Genomic DNA, 24,450 nt, shown 5'->3' with positions numbered 1-24,450 from the left:
GCTCCCTGATTGCCTGCCCAGTGCTTTTTCATTGTACCACCAAGCTGATTATTAAAAAGAATAAAAAATGAAAGAGAAAAAATCCATTCAACAAAACTAATTCATATATCAAATAACTCTGATAGTATATGCAATATTTCAAACATATTTTCTCACCTCTTCTATAGGGCCAAGTTTGTTCATTATAATTACCCAGTGTTCAGTTTCATCTTTTATCACAGTTTATTTCTTTTTAGGAAAGAGGAAGGAAATAAGCATTTACTAAGTACTTTCTATGTGCTGTATGGTTTACAATTGTATCTCATTTAATACTCACAATAGCTCAGAGAGGTGGGCACTAATATGATCCTTATTTTACATTCAAGGAAACTGAGTTTTCCTTAAATGACTGCCCAGATATGAATATTATGGAATATTTTTGTTCTATAAGAAATGATCAGCAGGATAATTTTAGAGAAGCGTGGAGAGACTTACATGAAGTGATGCTAAGTGAAATGAGCAGGACTAGGAGATCATTGTACATGTCAACATCAATATTATAAGACTATCAATTTTGATGGACGTGACTCTTTCCAACAATGAGATGATTGAGGCCAGTTTCAATGATCTTGTGAAGAGGAGAGCCATTTACACTCAGAGAGAGAACTGTGCGAACTGAGTATGGATCGTAACACAGCATTCTCACTCTTTTTGTTATTGTTCGCTTGCATTTTTTCTTATTCATTTTCTTTCCTTTTAAAAAAATAAAGAAATGACTGATCAGAATTACAGTGTCTGAGAATTACAACATCTGAAAACAGATTTAAATTAAATCCTATCTATTATATCACCCAGCTGCCTCTGCCTGCATATTCTATAATCACTGTGGGTTTCACTGTCTTGGTTTTGCCTGCTTCACTCTGCCTTGGTTCACATCTTCTCATGCGCCTCTAAGTACTTCAGATTCATAATTTCTTATGGCAAGGTAATATTCTGTTACATCTATCCCCCCCAAATTGGCCATTGGCTAATTTATTTATCCAGTTATCTAATTTGTTTACAATTCTTTGCCGATCCAGAAGTGAAGACTATTTGGACATTGTACTTCTTGAGGGATGTTGCTAGCAGCCATCGAATCTCCTTGAATGGCATGGGGGATGTTTTTATTAGAAACTGTAAGTTCTGTGAAGACTTAATGATCTCTGCATCTCCCCTCCCCCATGGTACCGAAAAGGGACTACCCATAATCTATATCAGGAAATATTCGTTGAGTACTTGTTGAATAAAAGCATGGTCCCTTCAAGAGGGAAATGCAGGGACAGCCTAGTTCATCATTCATTTTACAAAGGAGGAAACCAAGGCTCAGAAAGAAGTCACTTATCCAAGGTCATACAATGAGTGAGCAGTAGAGCCAGGACTCATAGGGCATCTGCCTCTTTGTGTTGAGAAAATTTCTCACCAGTTTTGTGTTAAGAAAATTGAGGCAAAGAGCTAAGCCACTTAACATTCTACCTGGCCAAGCAGATATTTCCTGAATGATTGAAAACAGATTGAGAGGCTTGTGCAAAGAAGGGAGGGTCTGAATTCTCCAGACTATGAATCCCCATTACCTTCACTTTTACCTTCCTAGAATAGGTCCCTGGAAGTGCCTCTCTCCATGGTACTGCTTTAGCTGGTGTCCTGCAGATAGTAAATGCCCAGAAAATACTTAAGCTTTTTCTGGTTGCTTGGTCATAAGGCTTGGTTATGACTCCAGCTGAAACACCAATGATCAAGCTATGCTTTTCAGGATGGAAAAAATGAAACAACGTTTTAAAATTTTATTTGTATGTTCACAACATTCATCTAAACTTTTTTTTTCAGTTCCAAATTCTCTCCTTCCTTTCAATCCCTCCCCCACCTATTGAGAAAGCAAGCAACATGACATCAATTATACATGTGAAATCCTATAAAACATATTATCATATTAACCATCAAAATTGGAATTTTTAAGCACCTATAATGTACCAGGCCCTCTACTAAGTACCAAAGATACAGAGAGAAAAAAGAAAAAAAGATAGGGTCTGTCATCCAGGAGCTTGCATTGTGATAATCAGAAATTGTATTTTGGTCAGGGAAGTCAGAGAGATGGCAACTGTCAGCACATCCTTCCCAGCAATTTTGTTGATTTTGTCATTATTCAGAAAATGGAAGGTGGGGCTGTGTGTGGAAGTTGGGGAACTAGTGCAGTCATCAATAAGGCATGAAGATGACCAGAGTGTATCATGGGGGATCATGCAGAAATACAACATGTGGCTGAAGGAACATTGCTATGAGTGGCCTGTTTCTGGGACTATTGAGATTATATAGTAGAAATAGCACTGAGCTCTTGGAGGTGGAAATCCAGATTCTGAGTTCTAGCCCTTCAAGTTAGCAACTTTGTGACTTTGGACAACTTATTTGACTTCTGTAAAATGAGCAATCTGGGCTTGACTTTTTTATGTAACATGGCATTCTTCCGGTCCCAGGACTTCAAGGTTCTTGAATCCTCATCCTGACTCACTTCATGTATCTAATCAGTTGTCATATTTTATTGTTTCTGTCTCTACAACATATCTCACACCTAATCCTTTCACTTTAACAGGCTCTTACCACCTTGATCTTAAGTTATTGTAACCCCTTAATTGATCTCCCTGCCTTAATCAAAAAATACCAAGCATGTCAATTGAAAATGTTGTTTCATCTTTTGAGGCTTTCTTAAATTGCAGTCTTCCTATTAAGTTTCTCCATACTGCAGACCATCCTGTACACATCTACCTGGAGGATATCCTTTAAGTACAGATTTAAGCACGTCCCTTCCCTGTTTAATAAACTCAAATGGCTTACTGTTACCCATAGGACAGATTTTTTTAAATAACCTTTTTGTGTCCTGGTCCCCTTTGGTAGTCTGGTGAAACCTATTGATCACTTCTCTGAATCATATTTTTAATAACTGGAAGAAAATACTAAATTTCAGTCAGAGGTTAATGAAAATAATGATTTAATTTTTTCCCATCTAAATTCACAGACACCCTGAAAACTATTTACAATTTGGAATTCAGTGGAACCCAGCTTAAAAACTTTTGCTCTAGGATGCCACTTAAAAGCATTTAAAGCTTTTTACTATCTTATTCCAACTTACATTTCCAGCCTTAGTAAATACTGTTCTACTTCACACACCCAATATTCCAACCAAATGTTCTTATTCTTTCTTATTACTGACACTCCCATGACTTCCCATCTTTGTGCTTTTTTATGTTAAAAATGGTAGAAATATATATTAAATCCAATATATGTATACAAATTTATACAATTTATACAATTATCATGCCACACAAGAAAAAAGAGAAGCAAAATAAAATGCAAGTAAACAACAACAAAAAAGAATGAAAATGCTATGTTGTGAACCATATTCAGTTCCCACAGTTCTCTCTCTGGGTGTAGATGGCTCTCTTCGATACTGAACATTTAGAACTGGTTTGAATCATCTCATTGTTGAAGAGAGCCATGTTCATCAGAATTAATCATTGTATTATAATGTTGTTGCCATATATAATAATCTCCTGGTTCTGCTCATTTCACTTAGTATAAGTTCATGTAAGTCTCCCCAGGCCTTTCTGAAATCATCCTGTTGGTTGTTTCTTACAGAACAATAATATTCCATCGCATTCATATACCATAATTTATTTAGCCCTTCTCTAACTGATGAGTTTCCAGTTTCTTGCCACTACAAAAAGGGCTGCCACAAACGTTTTTGCACATGTGAATCCTTTTTCCTCCTTTCAGATCTTTTTGAGATATAAACCCAGTAGAAACACTGCTGGATCAAAGGGTATAGACAGTTTGATAACTTTTTGAGCATAGTTCTAAATTGCTCTCCAGAATGGTTGGATCCATTCACAGTTCCACTAACAATGTATTAGTGTTCCATTTTTTCCCCACATTCCCTCCAGCAGTCATCATTATCTTTTCCTGTCATTTTAGCCAATTGGCTTAGGTAGAATTAATTTACATTTCTCTGATCAGTAGTGATTTAGAGCACTTTTTCACATGACTAGAAATAGTTTTAATTTCTTCATCTGAAAATTGTTCATATTCTTTGACCACTTACAATTGGAGAATGGCTTGCATTCTTATAAATTTGAGTCAATTCTCTATATATATTTAGAAATGAGGCCTTTATCAGAAACTTTGAATGTAAAAATGTTTCCCCAATTTATTGCTTCCCCTCTGATCTTGTCTATATTAATTTTGTTTGTACAAAAACTTTTTAATTTAATATAATCAAAGTTACCTATTTTGTGATTAGTAATGATGTCCAGTTCTTCTTGGATCATAAATTCCTTCCTTCTCCACAGATCTAAGAGGTAAGCTATCTTATGTTCTTCTACTTTGTTTATAATATCATTCTTTATGTCTAGATGATGAACCCAATTTGACCCTGTCTTGGTATTTGATGTTAGGTGTGGGTTAATGCCTAGTTTCTACCATACTAGTTTCCAATTTTTCCATCAGTTTTTGTCAAATAATGAATTCTTATCCCAAAATCTGGGGTCTTTGGGTTTGTTAAAAACACATTGCTATAGTTATTGACTATTTTGTCCTGTGAACCTAACCTATTCCATTGATTCACTATTCTATTTCTTAGCCAATACCAAATGGTTTTGATGACCACTGCTTTATAATATAGTTTTAGATCTGGTACAGCTAGACCACTCTCATTTGTAATTTTTTTCATTAATTGCCTTGAAATTCTTGACTTTTTGTTCTTCCAGATGAATTTTGTTATTTTTTCTAGGTTAGTAAAATAGTTTCTTGTGAGTTTGATTGGTATAGCACTAAATAAATAGATTAGTTTAGGTAGTATCGACATCTTTATTAATTCACTCAGCCTATCCAAGAGCACTTGATATTTTTCTAGTTGTTTAGATCTGACCTTATTTGTGTGGAAAGTGTTTTGTAGTTTTGCTCATATAGTTCCTGACTTTACCTTGGCAGATAGCATCTCTGTGCTTTTGAACTGGCTGTTCCTCATGCCCTCCTCCATCTCATAGAATTCCTTTCCTCTCTTAAGATGAAACTCAAGCATCCTCTCCTGCTTCTTGATTTCTGGAGTCCCCGAATGCTAATACCCTTCTTCCTAAATTACTTTGTATTTATTTGTAATTATCTTCTTTCTATATATTCTTTGTGCACTTATATCCTGTTCCTCCCTCAAGAAAAGATGAGCTTCTAATGAATAGGAATTATTTCATTCATTGTATTTATATCTCCAGTATAGCCTCATGTGTTTTTGTAGGTTTAGTTGTTTTTCAGTTATATTCAACTCTTTGTGATCCCTTTTGGAGTTTTCTTGGCAAAGATACTGGAGTCGTTTGCCCTTTTCTTGTCCATCACGCTCATTTTACAGATGAGGAAATTGAGGTTAGAAAAAGAATTAAGTCACTTGCCCAGGGTCACACAGCTACTAGTATTTCAGGATACATTTGAACTCAGGTCTTCCCAAATCCAGGTCTAGCACTCCATCCACTATACCACCTAACTACCTTTTATTGTATAGTAGGTGCTTAAGAAATACCCATTGATTCAATGATCTCCTTTGTCCCTTCCAGTTCTAACATTTTTGTGATTCTGAATAAAAACAAAACAAAAACAAAAACTAATGCCTGGTTTTTTCCTGTCTCATTAAGACCAGGATTTGGTTTAGATAGAAGAGAAATGGTTCTTGGTTGCAGATGTCAATGCTAATAGAGCAGCTCAGAATTTATCAGGGAATCTGCTGACCCATCTAGTCTCCTGACTTTCAATATAAGCCCTCCAGGTTTTTGCTCCTGGGATAATTTAATTGCTTAGACCTTCCCCGGTGGAGAAATGACTTTGGAACAAGGCCAGAAGTACATTGGACTTCAGGTGGTCAAGATCAGGCACAGAGTCCCATCTCTACCCTCCAGCATCTTGTCCTGTCCTGCCTGAGATCTGGGCAGAGTGGTCATGGCCAGTGAAGCTGCCTGTGCTCTGGCTCAACATGTAAATGGCTAGAATCTTCTGTCATGCATTTTGTAAGTTTCATTGTAAAATAACAATCTTCCATAATGACCTGTCAACCTGAATTTAGGATTTTATTTCCCCAAAGCAATTTCAATCTGGCTGCTTGCCTTAATCTCTTGCCCAGTAGGCTGAATTCCCTGCTTGTTGAGAGATTGGAGGAGATACTTAGGAGCTCTGTGACCTTAACAAGTCCATTGACCGTTCTGGGCCTCAGTTTCCCCAAGAGAATGTTGGACTAGATTATCCCTACAATGCCTCCCAGTTTCTGAAATTCTCTACAGCCTTTTTTTTCTCCCTACCCTTCCTCCCACCGAGAGAGCAGCCAAGCTTTATGATTAATGCTTCTCTGGACAAGACCACGTTGGAGGATTGCTAACTACCTTGGGGAGCTTCCCATCGAGAAAATGGTACTCTTCAGCCCAGGCCAGGCAGGTGGTGGCTCCTAGGAAGCCAGCAGAGCAGCTTGGCCCGCTGCAACTGGGCTTTGAGCACTCTCTCAGTAAAAAGTCCGGAGTGGCAAAGGTATTAATTGCTGGTTGTGTGAATCACATTCCCAGGTTGGGGCTCTTCCAGTCACTCAACAGTTGGCACCACTCAGTGTAATTATTTCTTCAGCATCTTCTGTTGTGGTTTGAGTGTTTTTATGTCTCTCCTGGAAGCCAGGCCTTTTATCATCCCCAGCAGCTCTGCCTCTGTCAGCACACCCCGTATTTATTACTTGACAACATCCTCGTATGGAAATTATTGATGTAGTAAATTAATGTATAAAGTGATTTTGAAAATTCAAAATCAGGTGGCATTCGGAGACCAGATTTATCCTGATTTATGCAGGAAACAATGCTCCTGCTGGACATGGGATTTACTGACCTGGGCTGAAGCTGACATTTTGGTAGGTGAAAATAGCTTCAGCCCAGGTTGTAGCTCTAGATAATTCTTTGGGGCCTTTTTTCTTCTCTGGGAAAATGCCCAGCAGAGACAGTCAATCATTCTCTCTTGTGGGTAGCCAGTGGGTTAGGTCCCCTTTTCTTTTTTTTTGCTGAGCAGTTCTACAGAAAGAGGCAGACATATCTCCCTTGGGGGGCAGTGAGTTAATCCCCCTTTTCTGTTTTCCCTCCGAGGAATAAGGCTGCTTACCCCTCAGTTTTTCTTCCCTGTAGGCATCTAGGTGCCAAAGTGTTGGATCTGGAGTCAGCTGCTCCTGAGTTCAGATCTTGCCTCAAACATTTCTCAGCTGTGCGACACTAAGTAAGTCACTTGACCTCAGTTTCCTCATCTGTAAACTGGGGAAATAACACTTTTCACAAGGTGGTCATGAGAATCAAATGAGATAAAATGTTGCACACTTTATAATACTTTATAATCGCTAACTATAATTATTGTTATTATTAAAGAATTTTGAATCAGAAGGGATTTGGGGCAAGGACTGGCTCTTTTCCTGAGGCTTGTTTGGCAGAGAATCAGGCTGTCCTGAAGCATGGCCATCTGTTTGCCTTCTCTAATATATGCAAAGTTTGCCATTCCTCATTAGGTCATGTATCATAAGCAAGCATAACCCAGCAGCCACAGAAAGTCAGTTAGGAGGGATCTGAAGGCACTAGTTCACCTTCCTCCCACCCCCAGAACCTTATCTATTTTACAGGTAGGAAAACTGATACCTAGAGAGAAGTTACTTGTCAAAGGTCACATAGTGGATTTGTAACTTAGCAAGACCTACAATATGATTTCCCTGCTTCCCTGTCCATCTCTCCATCCTTTCAAGTATTTGTCCATTTATCCTATCCATCCATCTCTCTTTGAAGACCATTTTTTGATGGGGGAGAGCCCACCCTCTCTCAAGAGGGCTCTTTTCTGCTCTATCATTAGGAAATTTTCCTGACATCAACCATTCTTACTTTTCTTTGTATTCCCAGTGCTTATCACTATGCCTGCCACATTGTAAGCACTTGATATATGCTTGTTAATTTGACTTGTTGACTTGAAGCTTAAATTGGCTTCTCTGCAGATTTCTCCACCCATTGCTGTAGTTCTGCCCTCTGGCAGAACAAGTCTAATCTTTTCTTGTACTTGGAGACATTTGTAGTGCCCTGCCCCCCACCTGAATTCTCTTCTGTAGCATGAATCTTCCTCTCAAGGAATTTTATATGAACATTTAATATGTTATATAGCATATGTTAAATATATTTAGTATATTAAATATTATCATTTAATATTTTATTTTATAATATTTGATACTTAATTCTAATGCCTTTCCTCTGTTGATTATTTCCAATGTATGACGCATAAATCTTATTTGTACACAGCTGATTGTCTCTTGAATTAAACAGTGAGCTCTTTGAGGCAGGGATTGCTTTTTGCCTTTCTTTCTAGTCCCATGATTCAAAAGTGTCTGACTCTTAGAAAAGTACTTAATGGGAGAAGGACAAATGTACAAATCATCCTGAGACAAGGGAGACTGAGAAGTCCAAATGAAAGGCCCTGGTAAGTTAAGAGAAGAGGAAGAGATTATGTTCCTTTGCGGGGATGGTGGAAAGAATTAGTCCAGGAGTTTTCCTTGCCACTCTGCTGATTATATCCTATTCAGGTGGCACCTAAGCAGGCCTGGGTTTTTTGATAATAAGGGTTCATGTGGAAAGGAGAAGTGTAGGAAAAGGGCCAAGATTTTAGTTAGCTATACCCAGAAAGGCTACCTCTTTTGAGAAGAGATGCTTTCTGGTCTACCTCTTCAGAGAAGAAACTGAAGCTGATGATAATGGCAAAGATCTTGAAAGTCCCAGAAAACTGATTGTTTGTACCTTTTAAAAGACAGACTTTTTCCTATGGATTTTAGAAGCTATGGGAAGCATAGAAATGGACAGAATTGTCTTAGCATAGGTTTAGAATATAGTTAAGGAAATGAGAAGGAAGCAGGAAACCTACTTTTTTATTGAATTAATAAACAAATAAATGAATAAAGCATTTATTAAATGCTTTGTGCTAGAGATAAAAATATAAAAGTAAGATAGTTCCACATCTCAAGGAGCCCACTTTCTAATGGGGGAGACAATACAAATTAGATTGAAAGGTCTTGTGATCCATAAAGGGCAGTAGCAAAGCAGATGGCTTTTTAAAATGTCATTTTCACCAACAAAACATCAATTTTTGTTGTTGAACCATTTGACAGTAGCATTGGTATTGGAGATGATGGACTTGGGTTCAGATCTGCCTCTGACTTTTATATGTGTGATCTTGAACAAATTACTCCAGTTTCTTGTACTCTGTTCTTCTGTTTCAACTAGGTAGACTCTGAGATCTCTTCCAGTTCTAGATTTAGCAATTTATTTATGGATATACTTAATAGTGTATGCAGCATTCTGTACCCATAACTCTCCACCCTCTTTTAAGGAAAGGAGAACACATTGTTTTCTCATCTCTTCTCTGGCAAAGTGGGGCATCATAATTTGAGAATGTCCAAGCTTTGTTTTAGTGGCTTTTTAATTTTTATTTTTTTGGTAGTCATTGTGTGTTTTCCTGATTCTGTTTTCTTTACTCTGTATTAGTTTTCATGAATCTGTGAAGAATCCTTTGCGTGTGCAGGGTTGACATAATAGCTCCAATGTTACTGTTAACTCTTCTGTAGCCTCAGACTGCCATTTTTCATGTTCTAAGACAGCATTGGCTTAGAAGTTGTTTTTTTATTATAGTTTTTTAATGACAAAACATATGCATGGGTAATTTTTCAGCATTGACTCTTGCAAAAACTTCTGTTCCAACTTTTCCCCTCCTTCCCTCCAGCCCTCCCTGAAATGGCGGGTAGTCCCATACATGTTAAATATGTTAAAGTATATGATAAATACAATATATGTATACATACTTATAGAGTTGTCTTGCTACACAAGAAAAATTGGATTTAGAAAGAAGGTAAAAATAACCTGGGAAGAAAAACAAAAATGCAAGCAAACAACAGAAAAAGTGTAAATGTTATGTTGTGATACACACTCATTTCCCAGTATTCTTTCACTGGGGTGTAGCTGGTTCTGTTGGATCTGATCAATTGGAACTGATTTGGATCCTCTTAATGTTGAAGAGAGCCACATCCATCAGAATTGATCCTCATATAGTATTGTTGCTGAAGTATATAATGATCTTCTGGTTCTGCTCATTTCACTTTCTATCAGTTCATGTTGATCTTTTAAGGCACACAATTTTATACCACAATTTATCCAGCCTTTCTCCAATTGATGGACATCCATTCAATTTCCAGTTTCTAGCCATTACAAAAAGGGCTGCCACAAACATTTTGGCACATACAAGTCCCTTTCCCTTCTTTAAAATCTCTTTGGGATATAAGCCCAGTAGTAATACTGCTGGGTCAAAGGGTATGCACAGTTTGACGACTTTTTGAAGATAGTTCCAAAATGTTTTTCAGAATGGATGTATCCATTCACAACTCTACCAACAATGCATCAGTGTCCCAGTTTCCCCACATTCCCTCCAACATTCCTCATTATCTTTTCCTTTCATCTTAGCCAATCTGAGAAATATATAGTGGAATCTCAGAGTTCTCTTAATTTACATTTCTCTGACCAATAATGATTTGGAACACCTTTTCATATGGGTAGAAATAGTTTCAATTTTATCATCTGAAAATTGTCTATTCATATCCTTTGACCATTTATCAATTGGAGCATGACATGATTTCTTATAAATTTTAGTCAATTCTTTATATATTTTGGAAATGAGGCCTTTATCAGAAAAGAAATTATTATACTATCTTCTATTTTGTTGTTCAATTATTGTCAGTCGTGTCCAGTTCTTCGTGACTCCTTTTGGTGTTTCCTTAGCAGAGGTACTGGAAGTCATGCATTTTTCAGCTCATTTCATAGATGAGGAAATGAGGCAAAAAAAGAAAAAGTTGAATGACTTGCCCAGCTAGTAATTATCTGAGGCTGAAACTGAATTCAGACAAGTCTTTCTAACTCCTGGACTGGTACTCTATCCATTTCACTCTTTAACTGATGAGATTACTAATCATTAAATTACCTCCCTTTAAACCCTAGATAAGGTCATCTCCTCCCTTGAACCTTCCCTAACCCTTTATAGATCCTAAATCTAGAAAGGAACCAGTTCTTTTTGGATAGGTCTTATCCCATATTGGATTGTAAGTTATAGGAAAACAAGGTCTGCAAATTATCTATTTTTGTATTTCCAGTATCCAGTATAGGACTGTATACTTAGCAAATGCTCAACAAATATTTCTTGAATTAAATTGGTGCCTGATAGGAGATAGGACTGTTAACTCTAAATATTTTTTTTTAAATCTTTGATGGGGGACCATAGTTAGCTTAAGTTGGGAAATAAGAATCACAGACACTGGGCAGTGTTTAGGTAGCAAAGATTTTTGGCTGGATTCCTAGTTCAGGAATAAAACAGGAAACTAAAACTGAACTGATTAACAGGTACCAAATAATCCAAAGTGATATGATAAGGGAGCACTTACGCACACTCTTTGAATTCAAGTCAGCTGGATAAATGGACATTCCAGGTTTGTAAAAGAATGGACAGTTGTGATGATGATGATGCTGTTAACAAACTCTGCAAAGTTGTAGAGATTGGGATTCATTCTAAAAGACTAGAGCTGGATAAATGCCATCCTGATTTTCAAGTTGAAAAGAAGGTAAATTCAGAAGAGATAGATCCATATTTAACATATATAGAACTACTTGCCATCTTGGGGGGGGTGGAGGGAGGGAGGAGAAAAAACGAAACATAAGCGAGTGCAAGGGATAATGTTGTAAAAAATTACCCTGGCATGGATTCTGTCAATACAAAGTTATTATTAAATAAAATAAAATTTAAAAAAAAAAGGATAGATCAATGAATTGGATTCCTGCCATGCTGTAAAACATATATTGTTACAAGTATGATTCTTGAAAACTTAGAAAAGAAAGGGAGATTACTAAAGATTACCATTATTATGGTCCTCATAAGTAGATTCATCAAGCCAGAGTATTACTTAACTTTCTGTTTTCATTCATTCATTCATTGGTTTATTTGTTTTAATGAGAATACTGGACTGGTAAATTAAGGAGATGCCATGTAGTGTATGTGGATTTCAGCAAAGTATTTGGTGGGAATCTCTCCATGTTACCTCATGGCTGAGATGGCAAGATATAGTCTAGGACTTAGCTTCTTAAACTGTGGGTTGATACCCTATACAGGGTCTCATACCTAAATGTAGGAATCAAAAAATTATAATTTATCACTAAGTGTTTGATTTCCATACCTATATACCTGGCATATAGATATAAAATTTTCACATAAAAATTTCTTGGGCAAAAAAGGGTCATGAATGGGAAAAATTTAAGACACACTGGTCTAGGAGATAAAACAATCTTGTGGGTTTAGCGAGGTGGTGAGAGTCCTGGATGTGGGGTCAGAAAGGCCTCAAAGAGCACTTACAAGCTGGATTCTGAGTTCCTCCGAATTCATGCTGCTTCCTGGTTGCAGGGATGGCTCAAGTTCTGTACATCTTAAGAGTGACTGGCACGACCCCTTTGGAAGTGGAAGAAAGAAAGAAGTTGGTTTCCACTGGGGGCTCCCCGCCCTTGAGAGGCGCCTGTCATAAGGTGTGAGCACGTCATGCACAGACTGTGGTAAGTAGAATGCTTTTTCTCCTTCTGTACTTTGGGGCTATTTTCGCATACTTCTGTCACACTATCAATGCTGGTGTGATAGATTTTTTTTAAGTGTGAGGTTTTCAGCAGCCAGAATTAGAGCAGGCTCTGAGTGCATCCTGGAATACTTGGGATTTGGACAGAGGAAACTTTGTGTTTCACCAAGGCTAGCATATGGTGCCTTAGAGTCTGTGGCTTGGGAGGACTTAGATGAAATTTTAATAAATTAACATGTCATGCGTTAGCAGCAATTCACATGTGCTTTATTACTTACAAGGTATTCTATTCATAGAATAGAAGCATCATGGTATAGTGGATAAAGTCCCAGACTTGGAGTCAGGAAAAAATGGGTTCAAATCCTGCCTTTAAAACTGAAGAGCCTGGGCAAGTAACAACTCCATAGAGACAGAGAGGACTTACATATTGTCATAGATGGGTTGTGACTAGCCAGAGATTGGGAAATCAGAGAGCCTTCCTAGGACATTCTATTTTCCATCTCTGGCTCTGCTTGAGCTGTTCCAACATAACTAAAACGCACTCCTTCCTCTCCTCACAACCCTTTATGTATAGTTATCTGATTATAAATTTAAAGCTGGAACAGATCTTAGAGATCATCTAGACCAGGGGTCCTCAAACTATGGCCCGTGGGCCAGATGCGGCAGCTGAGGACGATTATCCCCCTCACCCAGGGCTATAAAGTTTCTTTATTTAAAGAAACAAAGTTTTTGTTTTTACTATAGTCCGGCCCTCCAACAGTCTGAGAGACAGTGGACTGGCCCCCTATTTAAAAAGTTTGAGGACCCCTGATCTACATTAATCCCCACATTTTATAGATGTATAACTAAAGTCTAGAAAGGCTAAGGACTTTGCTCAAGATCACACAGGTATAAATTATAGGATTTGAATTCACATCCTCTGACTCCAAGTCTGTTGTTCTTCCCACTGTGCTACCTCTCCCTCTTAGAGCCTCTAGCTTCCTTTGTGACACAGTTGCAGTACTCCCCAGCTGCAGCACCCTCTCCCCAGCCGTTAGGCCCCTTTCCTCCAGAATTACTTTGTATTATTCCTTATATAACATTGTATATATAAATTATACATGTATCTTTGTGTTCTACATGTATTTTGTATGTGTTGTTTCCCTTGATAGAATATAAGCTCCTGGAGGTCAGGAACTGTTTAATTTATCATATTCTGCATCCCTGGCATAGTTCCGGACACAAAATAGATGCAAATAAATGCTTGTGGATTGGTACTTGCTCATCCCTTGCAATATTACCCAGTGACATGTGGTACAAGTCAGCGAGAGCGATTTTGTCCTCAGATTTGTTTGGACTCCCCTCCGGTTCTGACACGCTATCATTTTGTGATTGGTCTAAAGGGTTAGGCCCTGGGCAAAGGAGCAGGAGTCGGGCAGAAAATGGAAGTTGAGGATCTTTCCCCTTGTTTTGTTCAAGGCTGAAATCACTCTTGAAGGATTACAGTTTAGGCTGCCTGGGATTATCAGGGCATCCTGCTGAAGAGGCAGCGTCGGGTCAGGGTCTTGACGTTCCAGCCGTTTGAGGTAATGCAGGACGTGATAGAAAACCCAAGCAGCTCGTTTCTTTGCTCGGGCCTCCAATCCCAGAGGCAGGGGAGATTAATCTTCACTCTGTCAATCTGCAACTGCAGCCCACACCAGGATAAGGCTGCAGTGCGCTGAATGCTAACCCAGATGGGGTTCCAGCCGCTGCCTGATGCAGTATCAAACGGCAGCGAGCAGCCCGGCTCTCTTCAGGCAGTCTCCGCTCCTTGTTTGGCATTTCCAGGTCACTTGCCTTCTCTCTGTCACAGTGCCTAAAGCTGCCTCCTGGGAGGATCCCGTAGCACCCGTCCCCACCTCCCGGCATGCAGGAGTGCATGCTAAACACCCTCCTGGCCTCCTCACACAGAAGGAGCCATTCACAAGTACAACGTGGCCCAGCTGCAGAGCAGAGCTCTGTTGGCCCCAGAGTTTCCAGGTCAGACTTGGGGCTCCCAAAGCTAGTTCTCCAGAGGAAAAACTAACATTGGCACTCCGGGCCCAGGAGGAGCCCTGCCCCCTCTTGGCATCCCACTCACGCTGTTTCTGAGCTGCTGTCTGAAGCTTGGCCTTAGGGAGCTATTAGAGACTTTGAGAGGGTCCCTCCGGGGTGTCCCCCACTTTGAGCTACACCCCCCTATGAAAAATAGTGTGGGAGAGGTGGCAGGTTAGTGGATAGAAATGTCCACAAGCAGGAATATCTGGCTTCAATTGTCTTCTGATGCACTTGGATTCTGTGACTCTGTTGTTGTTGTCAAGTCGTTTGGGGCTCTAGGTGACCCCAGTTTGGGTTTTCTTGGCAAAGATATTGGAAAAGTTTGCCATTTCCTTCTCCATTTTATTTTACCTATGAGGAGACTGAGGCAGTCAGGGTTAAGTGGCTTGCCCAGGGTCACTCAGCTAGGAAGTATCTGAGACTGGATTTGAATTCAGTTCTTCCTGACCACTGGCCTGGCACTCCATCCACTATGCCACTCAGCTGCCTCTGTGATTCTAGGGAAGTCATTTTACCTCTCAGTGGTAAAGATGTCTCTCTAGGTCCATTAAAGATGCAGTATAGTGAAAAGGACCCTGCCTGTAAAATTAGGGACCTGGATTCAAATCCTACCTCTGACACTTCTACTTGCTCAAGTCTGGACAAGTCATTTAGTGACTCAAGACTGATTTTTCCAACTATGAAATGAAGACATTGGACTCCATGGCCTCTTTCTAATCTATGATCTTGTGATTTTTATGAGTTACAGAAGAGCTGCTGGTCTCTACCAATAGAATATGTTTCCCACTGAGGAAAGTGAAATCCTGTCAGACAAAGAAGAAATATAGTATAAGCCCCCACAGAATCACAGAATGTCAGAACCTGAAAGGACCTTAAAGGTCATCTAATCTCCAGCTTCTTAAACTGTGGATCTCAACTTCATATGGGGTCTCATAACTGAATGTGAGTCACAAAATTATGATTTATTATCAGTAAATGTTAGATTTGTATACCTATTTCATATAGCTCTATACCTGGGGTAATATAAAAATTTCTTGGGCAAAAAAGGGTCATACCCAAAGCATGCAGCAAAATTTGAACCTGATCTCTGCTCTTTTCACTTTGCTTTTTTTTAAAAAGGAAGTAACCAGTTGTCTTGTTGCTTTCACAGTCCTGCTAGGTTGTACGTAAGGGACCTGAGAAGCTTATTGTCTTATTTTGATTTCCCCCCCTCCTACCCCTGTGCTTTGGGGACATATAGCATCATATCTACATTTTTTCTTTCCCTGGGTCTGATGAATGGGAAGATATCTCTGCCAAAAGCATGTTGGCATTTTGTTTTCCATGGTCAGTCATTTAAATTAGTGATGTGATTCCTATCACCCTAGGAACCCTGATTCCCTTCAAGGTCAGCTGTTCTCTCCTTGCTAATTCCTGGGCTACCCCAGCTGTCTCCCCACTCTGCTCTTTAGCTCTTTTTTGGTTATAAATTACCTTATTTATTTATTTCCTCAATAGTATTTTATTTTTTCCAAATATACATAAAGACAGTTTCCAATATTCATTTTTTTAAGATTTGGGGTTTCAAATTTTTCTTCCTCTTTACTTTTTCTCTCCCTGAGACAGCAAGCTATATGATATAGGTTAAACATAAATAGTCCTTTTAAACCTATTTCCTTATTTGTCATGTTGTACAAGAAAAATCAGACCCAAGGGGTGAAAAACCACAAGAAAGAAAAAGCGAACAAATTTTAAAAAGGTGAAAATATTGTGCTTTGATCTATATTCAGTCTCCCTTGTTCTTTCTCTAGATGTGCATAGCATTTTCTATCCCAAGGCTATTAGAATTGTCTTGGATGGCTATCTTGATGACAAGAGCCAAGTCCATTACATCTGATCATCACATAATGTTGCTGTTACTGTGCACAATGTTCACTTCACTCAAGTTCTGCTCACTTCACTCAAGTGCTCCTTACCTCTTGCTTAATATAAAACAAATAAACAAATGCTTTGCTGATGCCTTTTGCCTTCATATTGTAGTCATTCTGAACCTCCGGTTTGGATTGAAAATTGTTATATGAAAAGGAAAAACAATTAAGTAAAAATATCAGTTAGAGAAAACTTGTCTAATGGTTGAATACAATATTCTGTACTATCACATTCTGCCTTCTCCCTCTGGGACCTGGGGTGGAGAGAGAAAGAAGCCTTGAAAATGCTTAAGACAAAGAAGAACAATTCTGAGGAAGAAGTGAGAGAATTATCTGTAGATAATGATATAGATCCTCCTGAAGCCAGTTAAGATTTTTAGAAGCCCCGAATTAAAGGCAATGACATGTAACAGAGGATGATATTGAAGGGTGGCATGGTCCCATAATAACTATGACAAGTGTAAAGTTTGGAATATCACAGGATTGGCAAGGAAAGCTGAAGGTAAATAGAGAAGTACAACATCAGAGAATCCATTGGCATTCTGCCCTGAATCTTCTCTCTCTCCTTCTCAGCATTGGCTCTTCCCCTTCAGGCCACTGACATATTTAGGTTTTTTCTTAGCTTTAACTTGGCTTGCCCTTGTTTTACTCACTCTCTTTAGCTGCCATTTTATTTCTTTTTTTTCCTTTTCATCAATGAAGTGCCAAAAGATACAATCAACTATACTTGCTCTCTCTGCTCCCTCATCACACACTCAATGTAACCTTATCACTGTATTTTGGGTTCCATGCCTACCTATTCTACTGAATCTGCCCTTTTTAATCTTGTAGTGACCCCATTAACTAATTCCCATTGACTGATCCTCCAGTCTCTTCTCAGTTTTCACATTTTTCAATCTCTCTAATGTATTTACCATGGTTGACCACCCTTTTCTTACAATTCTCTCTTCTCCTAATTGTTTTTGCCTCTCCAAAAGAAGACCTGAGTATTTCAGTGACAGGTTTCCCTTTGAAGCATACTGACTGGTATTTTCCCTAATCTGAGACAAGCAGAAATCATCTCCTTTCAGATTCCAGTAGAGCAGGTTGCAGAGTCATAGCCTTGAGTCGATTCTCCGCTTCTGAAGCTGTGACAGGTGCTTCTTAGGAAAAAAAAAAAAGAATTTTTAAGCTTTTCCCCTACTTCTATCCTCCTCTCTCTCATCTCCTCAGCTGATAAAGCTTAAACAGAAGCCTGGATTTCACCATTTCATGCAACTAATCACTGCCCATTTCTCAGAAGACTAATGGAAAGCCTCCTTAATCTGTCTGTAAAATGAGCTTCTAACAGATAAACAGAAGGAACTTTGAAGTTAAATCTTCCAGGTTACCCAGAGACATCCAGAAAGGCAGCCTTCATGCCTTCTGCTCAATGCCGTCTTTAAAGGAACAAGTTGACCCAGAAAGGATTATGTGTTCTAAATGTGTGTAAAAAGGCGATTAGAAAAAAACAAAGTCTATGCAACTAGAGCTATAGATCTAGGGAGTTAGGGCCAGAAAGGACTTTTGGGAAGAACTTCTACCCTCTCACCCCCTCCAGAACCACCATTATGGTAGATTGAAATAGTTACGGCCAGAAGGGAGTTTCTAGATCACCTCATCCTGACAATCTCAGTCAGTCTATGATACTGAAGAAACCAACCTCTTTCTGATGATTTATTTCTCCTTTTTTACAAATAAATTTTGTTTTGATACATTCTACAAAATCCCAACACACAATTAGTGGCTATAATTCCTAAAAGACAATCAAATAATAGATGAATAAAAGAGAGAGAGTAATTGCTCCTCTGCTTCTGAGGATCCTTGGTTTTCTCTAAGCCTTAGGGAAGGGATCAACTTCTATAGCAGGGGTCCTCAAACTACGGCCCACGGGCCAGATGCAGCAGCTGAGGACGATTATCCCCCTCATCCAGGGCTATGAAGTTTCTTTATTTAAAGGCTCACAAAACAAAGTTTTTGTTTTTATTATAGTCCGGCCCTCCAACAGTCTGAGGGACAGTGAACTGGCCCCCTATTTAAAAAGTTTGAGGACCCCTGGTCTATTGGCATCCTTCCTTGTTTCTTTCTAGTTGCTAGCATCCCTCAAATAGCAGCTAGGTAGTACAGTGGATAGAGTGTCTAGAGTTAGGAATGCTCATCTTTCTGAATTCAAATCCAGCCTCAGATACTCGTTAGCTGTGTGTGACTCTAGGCAAGTCACTTAACTGTTTGCCTCAGTTTGCTCATCTGTAAAATGAGAAGCCATTCCAACATTTCTATTAAGAAAACTCCAAGTGTGATAATAAAGAGTGAGACAAAGACTTTTTGGAGGAGGGAAGGGATCAGTTCTGTCTTTGTCTTGCTAGTGCTGGCATATTGTAGGATCCAATGAGTGTTTGACATAGACATGATACAACAGTAGTTTTTCTGTTTGTTAAAAAAAAGAAAGATCAAATGATGCTTTAGAAATTATTATAAACATTGTCCAATATGTTTGTTTTGAGTTTTGGTGCTATTGAAGTAGTGCATTTAGAATGACCACATATATTATTCTTTTGGTTCTACCTTGTTGATTTTGGAATCCTCAACTTGGAATCAAGAATAATAGCTAGCATTTATATAGTGGTTTAAAAAGTTTGAAAAGCATTTTACAAATACTATCCCATCTGATCCTCATAACAACTTTGGGAATTAGCATTATTCACATTTTACAGATGAAGAAACTGAGATAGGTGGAGATTAAGTGACTTGTTTGCCTTAGTTTTCTCAGCCATAAAATGGGAATAATAATAGCATATCCCTCTCAGGATTGCTGTAAGGATCCAATAACATTAGTAAAGTTTTTTGCAAAGCTCAAGCTATTATTTCAAACTCATGTTTTCCTAACTCCTGGTCTAACATCCTTTCTTATTGTCACCTGTCTCTATAAGACCTGAGTGCAAATTTTGCCTCAGACACTTACCAGACACTATGTGATACTGATCTCACTTATCCATTCTGGGCTTCAGTTTCCCTATCTGTAACATGAAAGAGTTGGACTTGATGACTTCTAAGATCTCCTTCAGCTTCTGAACCTTTGATCACATGTACCTTGGTCCTCTGTCTATTGCATCACACTGTTCCAAGTCTTCCTACATGTCTTCCTAAACCTCTTTGAATTTTTTATCATCATCCTTTATGGCTTTGTAAGAGACTTGCAGATATCATAGCATGTTCAGCCAATATTGGCCCCAATCATTAAGAGTGTAATTTATTTCTGGCTTTTCACTGTTATAAATCACGCTGCAATGGCCATATTCAACCAGATAAGTTTTTTGAGATTGTCAGTTTCTCATTGGGTTCTGTCAAATCTAAGGGCATTATCAATTCTAAATCCCATGATCCTTGAGTTCCATTGTGCAGATAGATAGTGGCAGGGTTTGTTTCAGATTCTCTTCTGGGCAGAGATCTGATAGGGACTTGGAATTAATTTAGAAAGTGGGAGGCTTGACTGAGGCTTCATTGAGAAGAGGGAGAGGAGAAAAGCGAAATATAGGAAAACAATAATTTCCCCTTCTGGTCTGTATCCAACAATAAAGCAGTTTCTGGCTAATTTCCCATTTTCATTTCTGGGGCATGGAAAGTTTAGAAGTAGAATTTATGGAATAAAATAACTTTGGGAGGATGCAAGCAGCGTGCATCTAGGAGAAGGTTTTGTAAACTGGGACTTAAGTCTTCATAGGAAATGTGGCCCTGGACTGGGATCACACAGATTTATTGTGTGCTTTTGATGACCTTTCAGAAGACCAGGAGCTGCAGATTTAGCAGAGTTTGGAGAGGACCTTCGAGGTTGAACTACCTCTTATATTTTAGAGGAGGAAACAGGCCAAAAGAAGACTTGTCAATTTCCCCATTGTGCTGATATAATTTTTATTTTAGTTGTCTGAATAAAGATAAGGAAGCAATCAACTACTTTGGAAACCACCCAGGTATCTCCATGCCTGTCCATAATGTGTATGTTGCCCAGGGATTGTATTACTCAAATGTAGCCACAAACTTCTGTGAGCTCATATCGGAAACTTTACCTTGGCACAAAGGACTTTTCTATCTCTTAGAAGATTTCTTATTTTTTGAAATAGTTACCTCCTCAGTCATTATATACCTTAACAACAATACTATATGATGATCAATTCTGATGGGCGTGGCCCTCTTCAACAATGAGAGGATCCAAATCAGTTCCAATAGAGCAGTAATTAACAGAACCAGCTACACCCAGAGAAAGAACACTGGCAAATGAGTACAGACCACAACATAACATTTCCACTCCCTCTGTTTTTGTCTGTTTGCATTTTTGTTTTTTCTTCCCAGGTTATTTTTACCTTCTTTCTAAATCGGATTTTTCTTGTGCAGCAAGAAAACTGTATAAATATGTATACATATATTGTATTTAACATATACTTTAACATACTTATGTTAAATGCCCCTGCTCTGGGAGTCTGCCTTATGCTACAGTTCATGCCAGTCTTTGGTCTTTTGGAAACTCGCAGTGACCAAGAATGCCCCACTATTCTCTTCCTAGCAGGCCTCTATCCCACGTTGAAGCAGAGTGAATTTTACAGTCAAATATTCTTTCCCCCAAGCACCCAGGCAAGGTGCCACCTGCCCATATCATTGTCTTCCATAAGTGTAGAAGCTTAGCATAGCTCCCACCCAGTTTCCACCATCACCAAATGAATGGGTTGTTCAGTTTCTCCAGGCTTGTTATAGGAGATGTGGGAGAGCCAAGAGTTTTCTTGGCATTCTCATAGATTGGAGGAGGAGTCATTTTACTGCCTCTACTACCTTGTTTTCTCCTTGCCTGAGCTTCCCACAAGTAGCTATGCCTAAGGCAGAAGGGACAGTGAGAGCAGGCTATAAATGATTTTTATGTAGAGGATTTTTGTTAGCACACTCTTTCCTGCATTATTCTTATTAACGTTAATGGGAGCTCTCCATGCACATTATGAGGAAACAACAGATCATATTTCTTAATTGACTCCTTCGCTACCCTGACATATCCTTGGTCCGTGAAGTGGTAGGGGCACATAACATCTATTAGTTCTCTGTCTGTTGCTGTTACTGCCTCAGATGCTGAAAAAGCTGGAGCTGGAGCTTTTCAGGCACCTCCTGTATGTCCCTTCAGGACCCACCCTATTAATGCATCAAGGCATTCATGTCTGTCTTTGACCCAAAGGAACCCTGTTGACTGTTGCTGTGGGTCAGGCCATGGAGCATAACAGTTATCAGCAATGATGGGTGATCTGTGTAGAATAAATAGGCCAGTGCATGATCAGCTCCCAGAGAGGGACCTCTCCAGGCAGAGGCACAAATGAGACATAAGTAATACATGTGCCACACCAGAAATCTTTTTTAAGTTGAGAAATAATATGGAATTGGATTTAGTGAGCACTATATCTACATGATAGGAATGAGGTGATCCTGGCCTTTCTAAAAAGTCCAAGCGGGAACTCTTTTCATTAATATATCTATTTCTGAACCAGAGACAGCTGTGAACTTAATTTTTTTTAAAAGATAGTTCTAATTCATTGTGACAGTTGTCCGTTAGAATCCTATATATTTCATTTTATGCATTTAAAAACATTATTCTAAGAACAGGTCCCTAGATTCACCAGACATATCAGCAATTCTTTATTCTCAGAAAATTGCCTAGAATACTAAGATGTTGGGCAGCTAGATGGCACAGTGGGTAGAGTATTAGATCTGGATTCAGGAAGACTCATCTTCCTGAGTTAAAATCTGCTCTCAGACACTTTACTAGCTGTGTGAGCCTGGACATGTCACTTAATCTGTTTGCATATATAAAATGAGCTGAAAAAGAAAATGGCAGATTGCTCCAGTATTTTTGCCAAGAAAATCCCAAATGGTATTACAAAGAGTTGGACACAACTGAGAATTCAGTAACACTAAGAGTAACTTGGTCAGAGTCACACATTTAATATGAGTGAGAGGTAGCACTTGAACTCAGATCTTCTTGACTCTGAAGCTGGCCAATAATACCATCCCACAAATGACCCCACATCACAAAGTGAGCTAGTGTTAGAGAAGGAACATAGACATACATCAGATGTTGTGTATGATCTCATTCCTAGAAAACTAATGAGGAAATCTTCCTCTTCCCAGCAGTCAGCAAAAACTATCAGATGAGTTAAATGTTATTACATCTTATGTAGATAGTATAGACAATATGCAGCCAATTGGATAGATGATGCATTGTCCAGAAGGACGGGGCTTCTATCCTTAGCTCTGATACTATTTATCTATGTGCTTTTGAAAAAGTTGCATAAATAATAGCCACATCAAATATGTATCAAGCACCTATTGTGTGCAGAGTGCTATGCTTTATGGCAGGGATGAGGCAAAGATTGTGTTGGGCTATCCTCAAAGAATTTATATAGTCCAGGAGGGAGAAGATTCAACTGCACTAATGTAACCCCACACTTTCTCCTTGAAGCCTTTTCTATTCCTTCCAAAACTCATGTCCTTTCCTAATTACTTTGTTTTATTTATTTATATCTATGTGTTTATTTCTTTGCTGTCAACCCATTGGGAAATAAGTTCTTTGAGAGTAAGGAGTTTTCATCATCTGTCTTTACATCTCCAGAATCTAGCACTGTGTCTGAAACATAGTAGATGCGTAATAATACTGACTGGTCAATATTAAGTCCCAGTGCCTATTGGGGCCTTTTGTTTAGGGTCAAGGGAATGGTTAGGCGAATTTATACTAAGCATAAGGATAAGCTACTTAAGATGTTGCTTGAGGCCACCAAAGATTTCTAGGCATAAAGTATGAGCCTGTAAATCTTGAAATTCTTTAAGGTCTCAGAATTAAACTAAATATTAGTTTGATGCTTGGAGAAAGTAGAAAAACAAAATGCTTTCCAGTGTTCAAATGGAGAAGTGATTTGAGAGGTGGAAGAATGCAAGAAGGGAGGGAGAAATGAAGTATAATTTTGTGGAGGAAGTAGATTTAAGGTGAGTTTTAAATAACACTAAGAAATTCACTCTTTTCTATCTATGCTGTTCTTCAATAAAGCACAAGCTACTTGAAGTCAGAAATGTCTAATTTTCCCTTTGTATTCCCATACCTAGCATTGTAATAAGTACTCAACAAATACTTGTTGACTGACTGACTGAATGGCTGAATGGAAATGACTGAAGGAAACAGATTTAAGAAGTATGTAAAGGAAGCCATCAGCAGGTCTTAGTAACTAATTGAGTGAGAGTTGAAAAAAGGAGAAAAATGAAAGACAATCATGTTTTGAACATGGGAGATGTTGAATAGTGGCACCAAAGACAGAAATAGTCAAGTAGGAAGAAGGAGCAGGTTAAGGGAGAGAGCTAAAAAGTCTTGTTTTGTGTGTGTTGAGTTTAAGTGTAAATTGAAATGTTGCAGTAGAAATGTCCTGGAGATAAAGATGTGAATCTTGGAAACATGATTAAGATTAGAAGTACGGATCTGAGTCATCTGTGTAGAAGAGTACTTGAAGAGCAAATGAAATTGGAAAAAGAAGAAAGCACAAAAAGTAAAGTGAAAGGTCAAGGATAGATCCTTAAAAAGCCAGAAAGAGGATGAGGAGCTGAGAAAAAGAAATAGAAAATGGGAAGAGGCTTAGATGAATTTGTGTTTCTGAAACCAAGAAAGGACAGAATATCCAGAAGCAAGAGACAGTTAAAAATAAAAATACTTTAAAGTTTGCAAAGTACTTTCCTCACAATAAATCTATGAAATAAGTA

General features: G+C 38.6%; 1 protein-coding gene across 3 annotated transcripts in view; it reads left to right on the top strand.

The window, feature by feature from the left end:
* The window catches only part of RASGEF1C (RasGEF domain family member 1C), a 186,941-nt gene that overhangs the window by 38,591 nt on the left and 123,900 nt on the right, over positions 1 to 24,450 (top strand). For 2 of the 3 annotated variants that reach the window (XM_051979083.1, XM_051979080.1), the window contains exons 2-3: positions 12,532 to 12,677; positions 15,501 to 15,694. The gene's annotated coding sequence lies outside the window, so the exon portion shown is untranslated. The remainder of the gene's footprint in view (positions 1 to 12,531; positions 12,678 to 15,500; positions 15,695 to 24,450) is intronic. The other variant, XM_051979081.1, reaches the window with a different exon arrangement.

Source organism: Antechinus flavipes, chromosome 2, assembly GCF_016432865.1.
Source record: "Antechinus flavipes isolate AdamAnt ecotype Samford, QLD, Australia chromosome 2, AdamAnt_v2, whole genome shotgun sequence".
Lineage (NCBI taxonomy): Eukaryota > Metazoa > Chordata > Mammalia > Dasyuromorphia > Dasyuridae > Antechinus > Antechinus flavipes.
Note: the sequence above shows the minus strand (reverse complement) of the source record. Positions and strands in the feature narration are given on the sequence as shown.